Raw genomic sequence first — 12,891 nt, 5'->3', positions numbered from 1 at the left:
TGATGCAATTCATGGTGGAAAATTGTCCTCAATTATGCTGTGTTTCCTGGAGAAATAATATATGTGGAATGAATTGGTGGCCTCTCTCCAGCTCCCAGCACACAGAATTCCCCCAACACCAAATCCCACCAGCATGATGGCTAGTACCATTGAACGCTTTAGTGTTGAGCACAGCTAGACAAAAGACACAGTTCTCTCCCTCCATAGATTTGGTAACACCCTGGAAAGAGATGGGACGACAGATCTTGGCCCGCCAATCTGCTCTCACCCCGAGAGAGTCTTAAGTGCTTATCATAGCATGATTGATGGAATTTCCCATCATCTCCATCTCCATCTCTCAGGTGATGACCAAGTGTCAGCTGTCTGTATTTTATCAATTGGGATGCTTTCGAGTAACACCTGCCCAAGGGATTCAGGATTAGAGAGCCGCTCTCTAGTTCAGCAAACATCTGGGTATACTCCACTCTCAACCACGTATTTGAAACACACCAACATTTTTTTCTCAAATTAAAACAAAAAAAATCCACTGAGCAATATGATGCAGCAAATATAAACAGTAGACCACTTTTTCTGCTCTAAACTACCATTTTCACCCTTCCTTGTCTCAAGGAGACATCGTAATGAGTAGTTACAACCACTGTGACTTTGCTGAATATGATGAATTGCCTCAGCTGGTAACAAAGAAATGCTTCCTTCCCGGAGAGGAAAAGGCACGTGTAAATTGCATGAAAAAGAAGGAAACACCCACTGCCCTTTTTTGTTACATGTTTACAGTGAATCTAGTTTTGGGGGATTTGGGGTGGGGTTTTTTCCCCCAGAAAAGGTTTCCAAAAGCAAAACCTGTGAGAACCTTTTAGTTTAGTTTACTGACTCACTGTATAAACCTTCTAAATCTGTCTACACACCCTGTAACTCTAAAAGTACAATTTTTCTCCCACTTTCTATTCATACAAGTTAAGAACATGGAAAACGGGGCAAGTTTCTTTGTCAGTGAACCTCTTTAGAAGATGTAAGACTAGAGCCCTACGAACCCCACATTCTCTTTGTCTTCACTTTTCTTGGATCATTTCTGGCTATTTTTTCTTTTTTTTGTCTCTTTTTTCATCATTTCCTTCCTTTTCCTCCGTCATTTCTCTGCCTTTAACTTAGCACTCCTTTTCTGTGCGCTTCTCTTTATCTTTCTCTACCTCACCTTCCTCTGCCTCTATCTCATCTCCTCCTCTCTCCCTTTTCTCATTTGTCTCTCTCTTTTAACCCATTTTACCCTTCTCCTTTCTTTTCCCTCTCTGTAGGGTAGGACCCTCGTCTTATTTGTATTTGTATCATCATCTCTTGGTACATAATAGTTGCTCAACAAATGTTAGGTGAACCAAATTAAACTTGGTGCCTTGTTCTTCCCACCTTATTCCCCTTCTTCCTACTGAGCCTAGCAACCGCCACGAACTCTTTGTTAAGCAAATGAACTCATGGTAATAAAGACTAAAGCCAGATGTGTTTTCAGAGGTGGGTGAAAGCTCTCGGTGGCAGGTTACCTAGGCAGCTTTAGGTAACCCAAGCCAGAAGTAGGTACAGAGAAAGCTTTCTTGACATCTCAGTGCTTTGGGAACTCATACTTGCCTGGGTAAACGTGGTGGCCATATTTGGTTCACGGACAGTGATGTCATGAGAAGTTTACCATCAAAAGTATGTGTTGACCTAAGATGATTCAGAACTGTATAAAATCCCTCCATGGGACCTAGTAAATGTACTCTGCGGTGCTAGATCTTTTGTTCCAAAGAAAGCTGTCCACGGTTGAGGTTTCTTATGGTGATTATGAAATCATTAGGATTATTAATACTTTCTCTTTCACATAAATCTATTTTTATGGCGTATAGATATATGTACACTGTAAAATAGCTTTCCATTACCTTTCATGATTTTGTACGTATATGGATAAAACCAACTAAAAGAATAAGATTTAATAAGGACAACCACATTCTTCTGTTTTTGTAAGCAACTGGGGAGATATAAAGTGGGAGTGGATAATGAGAACTGTGTATAGTTGTTTCACAAGTGAAGATGTCCCCCGTCTCCTGAGAAATGGAAAGCTTGATAGGTTCCTGTTTTTCTCTCATGTCTCCGTCCTTTTGTTAGTGTAACCCTAATATGATTAGGTCTCCCATTGCCCAATCTCTAGAGGAAAGTCCAAGAGGGGAATAAAAATATATACAAAAACATTTCCAGATTTTATTTTGCCCTTCATGAAACTTCCAAAGCAGAAAGTGTGACAGGGTGTGGGTATGTGTTATACAGAAAATATCTTAAAAGTCCTTCTTCCCATTTATGCCACCCTCACCATACATCCAAAGACAACTGCTTCCCTTCCTTAGACCAAATCTTTCCCTTCCGCCGCCAACCAAGAAATCTCGCAGCCACCAGACTCTTCTGGTTCTCGTCTCACATGACACCCTCTTTCCTTCCATTTCCATCCTTCTCTACTAAATTTCCATGTAATTTTCCCATTTTTGCTTTTCCAGCTCTGTTTTTTTATGCCTATTGCCCTGATTCTACCTCACAAAAGCTAGTAAACTTTAGCTTTTCTTTAGTGAGCAAAGGAGGGAAAAGGATGTGACAATACAATGTTTTTTCTTAATAATTTTCCTTATTAATTTTTCTTAATAAGTCTTGCCCCAGAACTGTGGAATAGATGATCAAAAAAAATGAAGAGTAACATGGGTGATGTGGTTGCTTGTCATTGATGGCTCAAATTCTACCTCCAGAAAGTAAGCTGTATGGGGCTTGAAATCGTTTTTGTTTATTCATTGAGCAATCATTAGATGGATCTCGTGCTGTTTGTTCTATGTACCAGGATCTGTGCATGGTGTTGCGTTAAGTGTTGGTGACTTAGAGATGAAGGACATTTTCCCTCCCTTAAAGATCTTACATCCTAAGATACAGAAATAAGGAGCTCAGCAAAAAATAAGTGATAAGAGTCCCTTAGGAAAGTCTAAATATCTCTGGAAGGATAATACTTAAGCCTCACTCATTCTCCGATGCTGGGATTCAGGAGAGATGCAAGAATGTTCCATGTCAAGTAAGCTCTGAAAACATGATATATTTACCCCACTCCTAGACACACGTGATGCACATTAGCGTATTAAAACTTCTGAAAAGGCTTGCAGGTTATAGTTATATATATTTATTCAGTACAGCATTTTCAAATTTCATTCAAGCATCAACTATTTTCCCCCAGGGAATACTAACTAATGCCTCATAGAACAAGCACTTTTGGAAATGCTGTTCTCAATCAATCATTAGCTTGGTGATAATATGTTGTCTCAACCAGGTGAGTATAGAGGCCCTCAGGAAATAAGTGATGCAAAAGATGAGCCCCCTAGAAGGTGATGAAGGTCTAAGGGCCAGAAAATGGGCTGAAAACAAATTTGCTGATTTCTATTAATTAATTATGAAGCAACCACTACATAGTCAACCTATGAGGCTATCACATCCTAGGCCTGCCACTAGCCATGATGGGAGAGGGAGAAACAGTCATGTGAGTTTGACCAAGTCTCACATTATCTCTGGATTTTAATTTTCTGTTTTGAAATATTAAGGGTTTGGAATAGATGGGCTCCAACATGGCTTTGTAGCACAACATTTTAAGTCCAATTATAACTTTGTACCACCTTATCTCCAACTTCGCTTTTTAAAAAAACATGCACACATTAAAAAATCTAGAAGCTTCACTCCACTGTACCTTATTTTCATTCTTAAGACTAAAGAAGACTTTTTATCTTACTTGTTTTTGTCTCACAAGTGTTACGGGAGATTTTCAAAGGAAACAAAAACTTGGACCACGATTTGAGCAATCACACAAGCACGTAGACCACAGTTGGTAACGTCACTGACACGAACAGGTGTTGATTTTTATTGGTTAAGCCAGAAATCTTTTAAAAAATTATTCTTGGACACAATGGGAACTAGGGGAAAAAAGCAGTCATTCAAAGAATTTGAAAAAAAAAAATAAGTGGTATCAAACTTGACGCTTTTGGTATTCTTCCTTTGATGACATTCTGTTCAAAAATTAAATTAGGGGAGTTAGAGAGAGGCTGAATCCAGAACTATATTTTAAAGAAGGACTCATAAGATGTACACTAACTCCCAGGAGATGATATTTCTGAGAGTGTGTTGGTGTGTACGTGTGCATGTGTACAGTGATAGAGATGAGGGTGGGAGGGAAAGAAGAAACTGGAAACGTTTCTAACAAAGCCCTGATTCCCCTTTTGGCCACCTTGACTTCCTCTCTCAACCTGGGCAAGACGGATGAATCCCTGCCCTTGTTTTCCCTTTGTATTTGTCTCCATGACATTCCAAAATCATTCCATGGTGCATGAAACTAGAATAATATTTTTAAAGTTGTTTATATATTTTGTTTCATTTTGGAGAACAAAAATTGATATCATGAGAATCAGTCCTCATGAGTATGTGATAATAAGTCTCTGAAATACAATTTAATTGATTGACTAGCAAAAGCAATAGCTCTAATAACTTAGTGTTTGCCATGGGTCTAGCATTCTTTATGTTACCTCATTTAATCCTCACAATATTCTGTTAGATATTATTATTCCCATTTCACAGGTGAAGAAATTAAGAGAATTTAAAGGGATTAAATTCTTAGGTCAGATCGTACAGCTGACTCAGCTGTTTCTGACTGGGAAACACAAAATCTCAACCATTAGACTATACACACATTAATTGAGCATGTACTATGCACATTAACTGAGCGTGTACTAAATGACTAATCCCTAACATCAACTGTCCTTGACATCTTCAAAGTCAGAAGTACTTTTGAAACTCTCCTGAAGACTAGGGATGCTCTTGTCCAAACATGTACCCAACATACAAATCTTTACATACATTTTCAGTGGGTTCAAGGACCTTCTGAACCCCATCCCATTTTAAGAACTCTTCCCTTAAGTAATGACACAGAATTTAATTGGTGAAGAAGAGATGATAGCAGAAGAAATGGAGCCAGCAATGGCTTGGCCTTCAGTACACAAATTTCCTCTCACAGGAAGAGGGGAGATAGTCATGACTCATTCCACAAGTAGTTACTGGGTGTCTCCTGTGGGAAGTGCCATTGTAGGCCCTGGGAATCCGCCAGGAAATTGTGCAGACAAGGTCCAGTCCTCATGGAGACTGTTGTTCAGGAGGGGAGACAGGGAAATTAATAGGCATTAGATCTGTAGCCCTCATGCTGCATTTTTGAGCTCTCAGTTCTTCTAAGGGTGTCTAAAAGACTGGCTAACTTAGTTTTGGATCTATGTCCTAAAGATATGGCTATCGCACAGTTTCTGTCCCAATGTGTGAAGTTGAAAATACAATGAGCACTTCTGTTAAAAATATTTTTCTTTATTGCCTTTGGTAAAAAGAGGAAGCAAATAGACACGCTCTTTCAAATGCTGATTCCAACATCTGTCCACCAAAATCGGTATTAATATATTCTCTTCAAATTAGGACTTTTGATTTTCTGTGGATAACAAGAATATTAGCTATGCTGGGTTTTGTGCTGTTTCTGTTAAAATTTTAAACACTTTCTTTTGTATTGTTCAGTTCAGCTGTGGTTGGGGGTAAGATGTCTATTTGTAGGAAACCAAGTATTGTGTATTGTTCAGTTCAGCTGAGGTTGGGGGTAAGATGTCTATTTGTAGGAAACCAAGTATTGTGTATTGTTCAGTTCAGCTGAGGTTGGGGGTAAGATGTCTATTTGTAGGAAACCAAGTATACATCCTGTGTCCTCATATGGTATCATTTCAAGCTTGTCAGTTCTTTTTTTATGTTTATATTAATGCTTTTACTTATTCATAACCCATTTATATCCACAAAGTAGTTGAGGCAATTCACAAGAAAATATACCATAAAATAGAAGGCTATAAATAAACTAAAATCAGAACCAGAGAAATTGTACAGCAGTTAGAAGATTAAGACAAGGATATAGGTTGTAGCCTATCTACTTTGGCCATCATTATTAGAGAGGAGCCATAAATTTCATGTCAACATTGGAGGCAATCACAGTAACCTGCTACGAGGTTTACAACTACCATAAAGATGAACATGGATGTCTAGTGGAGAAGAATACAAAAGTCACATGAATTTTTAACATATAACAAAAGAAATTGTGCTCACTTTGCTTAGGGTTATGTCTCCAACCCCTGGGAGTATGAGTTCAGTCTTCTCTGATGATAAGAGTGAAAAAACTGGAGAAGGACAACCTTGGGGGATGTCAAGTTTTCCTTCCCACATGAGTCTGAGAAAAATTTCTTACGGCATCTTTTTAGGTAGGACCCTGAGTGAAGCCATAGAAAATGTCCCTATAACATATGCAATAAAGGTTTTCACATAGCAGCTTATCGTGTCCCTCAAAGGCAGCAAAGGGCACAGCAACTATGAGTGACCAGGTGGAAACAATTTTATGGGGCCCAAATTCATATGATCTCAGTTCATGAGTTCATCAGTTCTGCAGGCTGCCTAGAGGACCGAGAATAAGGAATAAGCAAGATAGTGTGCTCGTGACTGGAGCCCCCTAGCAACCAACCTCAGTCATGACAGCAATCATGTTTGGAGCGCTTGTAATATGGCAGGCTCTTTAAGGTACTGTATATTTAATCCTTGTGATAACTCTCCAAGGTAGGGACATTGATCAGGACTCTTTCAGTTGCAAGTGACTAAAGCTCAACTCAAACTACCTTAAGGGAAAAGAGGAGAGAAAGAGATTGATTGATTGATTGATTGATTGATTGACTGACTGGATGACGTATTGAAAAGTTCAGGGCTAGATGGAACTTTCTCAGTATCCACTTTCTACTCAGTATCTGCTTTCTTCTCTGAGTGGGAAAAATGGCATCTCACAGCTCCAGGCTCACACAGAAAGAGAGCCTGTCTTATCCAAGCCTGTCCTCAAAGTAGACTCATTTTGGGGTCACTTGCCTACCCCTTGGCCCAGTCTGTGTATCCAAGAGAATGTAGCCCTCTAATTGGCTGGCCTGAATTGACAGTTCCACAAGACTCTCACAGAGTGGGAGGAACATTGCCCAGATGGAATGGCTGCAGGGCAGACACGTATACCAGACGGTCTCTGCAGTAGGTAATATTATCCCCACTTTACAGAGGAGAAAATGGAGGCCAAAAATAACAAATGGCAGAGCCAAGATGAGGTTGTAAGCCCTGCATTAGTCGTAAAATCTGAAATGCTAACAGCTTAGTGCACCAAAACAGTAATTTTTACTTACCCTACGTGCCTAACTCAGGTTGCTTCCTGCAGTAATCGTCACAGTCCCCAGGGACCCAGGCTCACGGTGAGGTTTCTAGTATCTGAAAGACCTGGATTCCAGGCCTATAGAGAAGAGGAAGAGGAATGCTCACAGCCATTGCTCACTAACCAGGATGAGTCCCCTGGCTCTGCCCATGGATAGGGACTGACCCGGGGGGATGGGACACGCACGTGGGTGTTTGTGAGTATTAACTATCTCTGCCGGTTAGGTCTGTGTGACTCAAAACCTTTGTCTCTCACCTTGTGTAGCTCAAGTGCCACAAAAACAAATGCAAGTAGTAAGCATTTCCAGCCAGCCTCTCCCTGCCAGCAGCCATGAGTAAGAAGGGGAGGGGTATTCCCGTTCCTCAATTGATCCTAAGAGAAAGAGCAATAGATTCAGAGCACAGCAGGCTGACGGAGCTGTCTGACACCCTGTCCAAAGGGCCATTTCAGCGCCCAGCCTCCCCACAGGAGCCACAGAGAAGGGGGCTGACATAGAGGCGGATTGCTACTGCCCAGGCTGTAAGGCTGCTCAGAGCTGAGTCCAGCTGAGGGTGGCTCCTTCAGGCTGCCACTCACTGGCCTCAACCTCCAAGGCAGCTGTGCTTTGCGCCACGAATTGTGTTTCTGCATTTAGCTCTTCACGGGGTTTGTATTCTCACCTTCAAGGACGACAGCAGGCGGTGATGGGAGATGCTGGTCTGGACTGGGCAAATGCTGCCTTGTGACTTTGCGCTGTTGCAGGAATCTGAGAGCATTGGGAATCACCCACATCGATCCATACCTTCTTTGTACCCACGGTTTTGATCCCAAATTCCTCCCTGACCCCTATCTGCATGAGCCAGACTGTGAACGAAACCCTCTCTTGCCTCTTCTGGCTTAAACCAGAACTTGACTTCAGCTATCGGCAGAAGGCCTCTTTCACCTGGCGCGACTCTAGCAAGGAGTTGGTCTTCAAAAGGTAGAGGAGGAAACCTGAGGCCGAGGGGAAGGAAAAAAGGCAGCTTTCCAGAAGGGAGTACTAAGAAAAGACCATGCTTTTGATGTCTTTGCTTCTGTTCCAAGCACTACCCCTACTGGAGTGGCCAATCATAAATGCCAAATCTTAACTGTTTGAAAAATCATGTGGTAGGCCCTATGAGATGGTACATCTTTCCAAAAGAGCGAAAAAGTAGTATGTCATTCTTAACTGCCCTTCACTTTTTCAGGAAACAGTTCTATAATTGTGTATATGATCTTAAATTTTCTTCTCTTCCTTCTCAATGGAACATGGAATTGTTTGGCTTAAAATAAGATTGGCCATTTTTGACATTATTAGTATCAATTCAGGTCTTAACTACGTTATACTGATGGAGATTACAGGTCTTAACTCTAGTCTCGGAACATTGATTGCTTCATTTTCCACTTGTTTTTATAAAATAAGGAGATAAAAAAATAAGAAAAGATTCATGGAATTGCCTGAACACACCTGGATGGTCAAACCTAGACTGCAGATTGACAGGAAGTGCTTCCGTGTGATGGTTTCAAGTTTTCACATTTATAAGAGTTTGAATTCAGAGTAGGAACAGGTGGATGAGAGGTCTTGAGAAAAGTGTATGGCAGTGTGGTTACACCAGATGGCAGCATATAAACCTGTATGCATATCTGCCACCTGGGCTTCTGAAAGGGCCTCTTGCCTTGCTGTTCTCCATGCCTAGAAGGCTCACCTACCAGATCATCCCATAACTATTTCTCAACCTTCAGTTTTGTTGAGAAAACAAACGAAAAGTTAGGGGGTGCCGGCGGAGAGGAACAGTGATTGAGAAAGTTTTGAACTTCACTCCGTATTAATGTTATTGTATACGATTAAAATTTTTGAGAGTCCTAATGGCATTGTGGTGGTACAGGTAGTATCCTATTCTTGGGAAATATTTGCCGGACTATTTAGAGATAGTTTCATGATGTCTGTTACTTACCCTAAGTGGTTCAACACCAAGGACCACATATATACGTACGTGTATATGCATACATACAAAGATGTGCACACGTAGAGGAGGGAGAGAGCAAGTGTGGCATAATGTTAATAGTTGTTGCATTTAGGCAAGGAGAAAATGGGTGTTAATTGAATAGTCATTTTCAACTTTTCTGTAGATTTGAAATTGTTCAAAATAAAAAGAGAATATAGTCTCCATACCTAATTTCTATCTTTTTATCTTTATTTTATCTTCATTTTTATATTTATTTTCTCAATTCTCTGAAATTATGTATTTATTTATTTAATTGATTATTGGATCTTCTTTTTCCATTAGAATGTGAGCTCCTGGGAGCAGTTTTGTCAGTCTGGTAAACCACTTTATCCCAAGCACCTAGACCAAAGTAGCATTCAGTTGAGAGCTGTTAAATGAACAACCCTTTCAGATACCCTCAACCCATGCCGTATCTCAGGCTCCTTAGGGATGAGTCAGGCACAGGTGCCTTGACCAGCTCCAACCCCCCAACCATCAAAGGCCCCCAAAGAGCCAAAAAATCAGCAAATCTGACTTGAGTGTCCACAGTCATCCCTGGGCAGCTACAAAAACAAGGAGATTTCAGTCTCAGTGGGGACATTAGACAGTCCACATACCACCAAGACGACTGTGAGGGCTCTTTCCAGTTCATAAAGTCACTTTGACGAACACTGCCCCATTGAAACCCTCAGGTAAATCCTACAAGACAGGCAAAATGATGAGCCTGTCGACAGAGGAGGTCCAACACTTTTAACTGGCAGAGCTAAGATTTGAACTCCATTTCCCTGACTCAAAATAATTTACCCTTTTCACTGTACATCAAACCATCTAAAAATATTACAGTTACTAACAGGCAGCATTTTTAATTGCCAAATGAGTTATATGTTCATATGTATACATATACACATATATAGGTCAATATCACATCCCAAAATAGTCTATCACAGAAAACAGATTACTTCTCTAAAAGACAGAGAGGAATAGTGATTGAGAAAGATGCAACTGCATCTGTAATGCACAATGACAACTTATTTTGTCGTTGAGATGGAGGTCCTAGGGGCACTGGTTTTGAGCTAAGCCTCTGGGTCCTTTAAGGCAAGTACTTCTGTTCCTTAATCCACCAGCTTGCCCTTCTGCACCTGCACCTGCATAAAGACAGTCGACCCGTTCCAGTGGGTGGCCCAGAGCTCTAACATTGCACCCTGACAATGCCTAACACCTTGTAAGCTGCACAGAGGCCTGTTTCAGTCAATACTTGAACAGCAAGCAAAAACTGGAAAAAAAATTTCGAGCAGTGCAAGGCGTAGTGTTGTTCACTTAAGGAGGTTGCACTTTTCACCACGAGTCAATACTATACCACTTGTCTGGTAGGAAAAGGGAGCTGGTTGAAAAGCATCATTTCTATCTTAAATAAGGAACAGAAAGCCTAACTCCTAAGAGCTGACACTTGGTATATACCCAAGAGAAATGGAAAAATATATCCACCAAAAACTTGTAATCGTATACAATAACATTAATATGTAGTGAAGTTCAAACTTTAAAAATCCAACGGTACCACTAGTTAGACTAGAATGCCTTTGGATCAAGGTTCAACTCAGGTCATTACATGCCCATCCAAATTTTCAGTGGTCTCCAACTTGTTCAAACAGGCTTGCAGACTTGGTTGTACAATATAATGCTACGCTAAACCAATGCAAAGATCAAATATACATTTTATGTTTTAGAAACCTATGTTGAGGAATCTGACTAGAAAGTCTACATTCAAGATCTGTTTGGGAGCTTTTTCCTTTCTTTTTTAAAAAGCCTTATTAAGATACAAATGATATACCATAATTTACCTATTTTAAGTATACAATTCAATGTCTTAAAATATATTCACAGGGCTATGCAACCATCTACCACAACCTAATTTTAGAACATTTTCGTCACTGAAAAAGGAACTCTGCACCCATCAGTAGTCACTCCCCTTTCACTCCAAATCTCCTCTTCCCCCAGCCCCTTACAACTACTAATCTACTTTCTATCTCTACACATTTTCCTGTCCTGGACATTTCATATGAATGAAATTATGCAATATATGATCTTTTATAACTGACTTCTTTCACATAGGATAATGTTCTCAAAGTTCATTCATGTTGTAGCAGGTATCAGCACTCCATTTTTATTGCCAAATATTTCATTGTATGAATATACAACATTTTATTTACCACTCATCAGCTGGTGGACATTTGAGTTGTTTCCACTTTTGATATTATGAATAACACTGTTTGAAACATTCATCTACAAGTTTTTGGGTGGATATACGTTTCTATTTCTCTTGGGTATATACCAAGGATCGAAATTGCTGGGTCATATAGTAACTATATGTTTAACTTTTTGAGGATCTGCCAGACTGTTTTCCAAAGTGGCTGAACAATTTTACCTTCCCATTAGCAACACGTGAGAGTTTCAGTCTCTCCGTGCCTTCACCAACACTTGTTATTGTTTTTCATTATAGTCATCCTAGTGGGTACGAAGTGGTATCTCAACTAACCAGAAATGTAAGGGTTGGGTTTATTTTTGTATTAGCATGCCTTACATACTCCTCCAAAAGTTATAATTAATTAAATTGATCTGTTTTATTGTTTGGGAAATATCTGATGTATTTCTAGAAAAGAGAATTGGCAAAGTATTCATCAACCCATAGAATATGACATCCTAAAGATCACTTTAAGTCCCCTCCATGTTTTGTAAGGAATATTAGCTTTCAAATCAAAATATTAGATTAATAATACCTGCAATAATTATAAGAAAAGTAATAGTGGGATATATTGGGCCCGGAACTGTGCTAAACTCTTTCAGCATGTGTAACATTTAATCTTCACAAGAAGATTTTAAGCTCAGTGTATACTTGTTTCCCCAGATGAGAAAACTGAGGCTTGGAGGGGTTAAATAACTTGCCTTACACAGCTAGTAAGTCACTTGACCATTTCCAAATCTCAGATGAACTGATCACACTCTGTAAAACAGGTATAACTTGTAGATATTACCTAATAGCAGATATAAAAGTCTAAATGTTTCCTCAGGGTCTGAGAGCATGGCCAAACAGCCCAGCCCACTACAAACCTGAAATTTCTTTGAAGGCCCCATGTTTAATCTTTAAATTCATGCAAAACTTTTAATCTCTATAATATATGTGTTTATTTTAACTAGATAATATATGTGTTTATTTAAAATGCAGCTGAGTCCTGGAGGTAACACACAGAAGTAGGGAATTCCTTTTATTGTCTTCCTCATCCTTTTAAAATTACAATTAAAATGTTTCAAGAACTGTACCTACTGCCTCTTCTAAAGCCATCGAGAACTATCCCTAGGTCTCCCTGAAAGAGCCCTTGGGGTCACAGGATTCTTCTGATAACATTGCTGTGTCTGACTAATGGACTCCACATGTTCCTGAAGCATGGCTATAAAACAATTTCCTTTAAGCAAATCTTATTTTCATACTGACTTACATTATGGGAGTGAAGATGTATTCCCACAGGAGCAAAGCAGTGTAGCCCCAACATGTAATTTGGAAACAACTGCATCTGCAGGAAAGCTTTTTCAAATCACATATTTAAAAAGAAAGTGTATCAT

Source organism: Aethalodelphis obliquidens, unplaced genomic scaffold, assembly GCF_003676395.1.
Source record: "Aethalodelphis obliquidens isolate GAN/ISIS:26980383/991018 unplaced genomic scaffold, ASM367639v1 scaffold79, whole genome shotgun sequence".
NCBI classification, from domain to species: domain Eukaryota; kingdom Metazoa; phylum Chordata; class Mammalia; order Artiodactyla; family Delphinidae; genus Aethalodelphis; species Aethalodelphis obliquidens.
Note: the sequence above shows the minus strand (reverse complement) of the source record.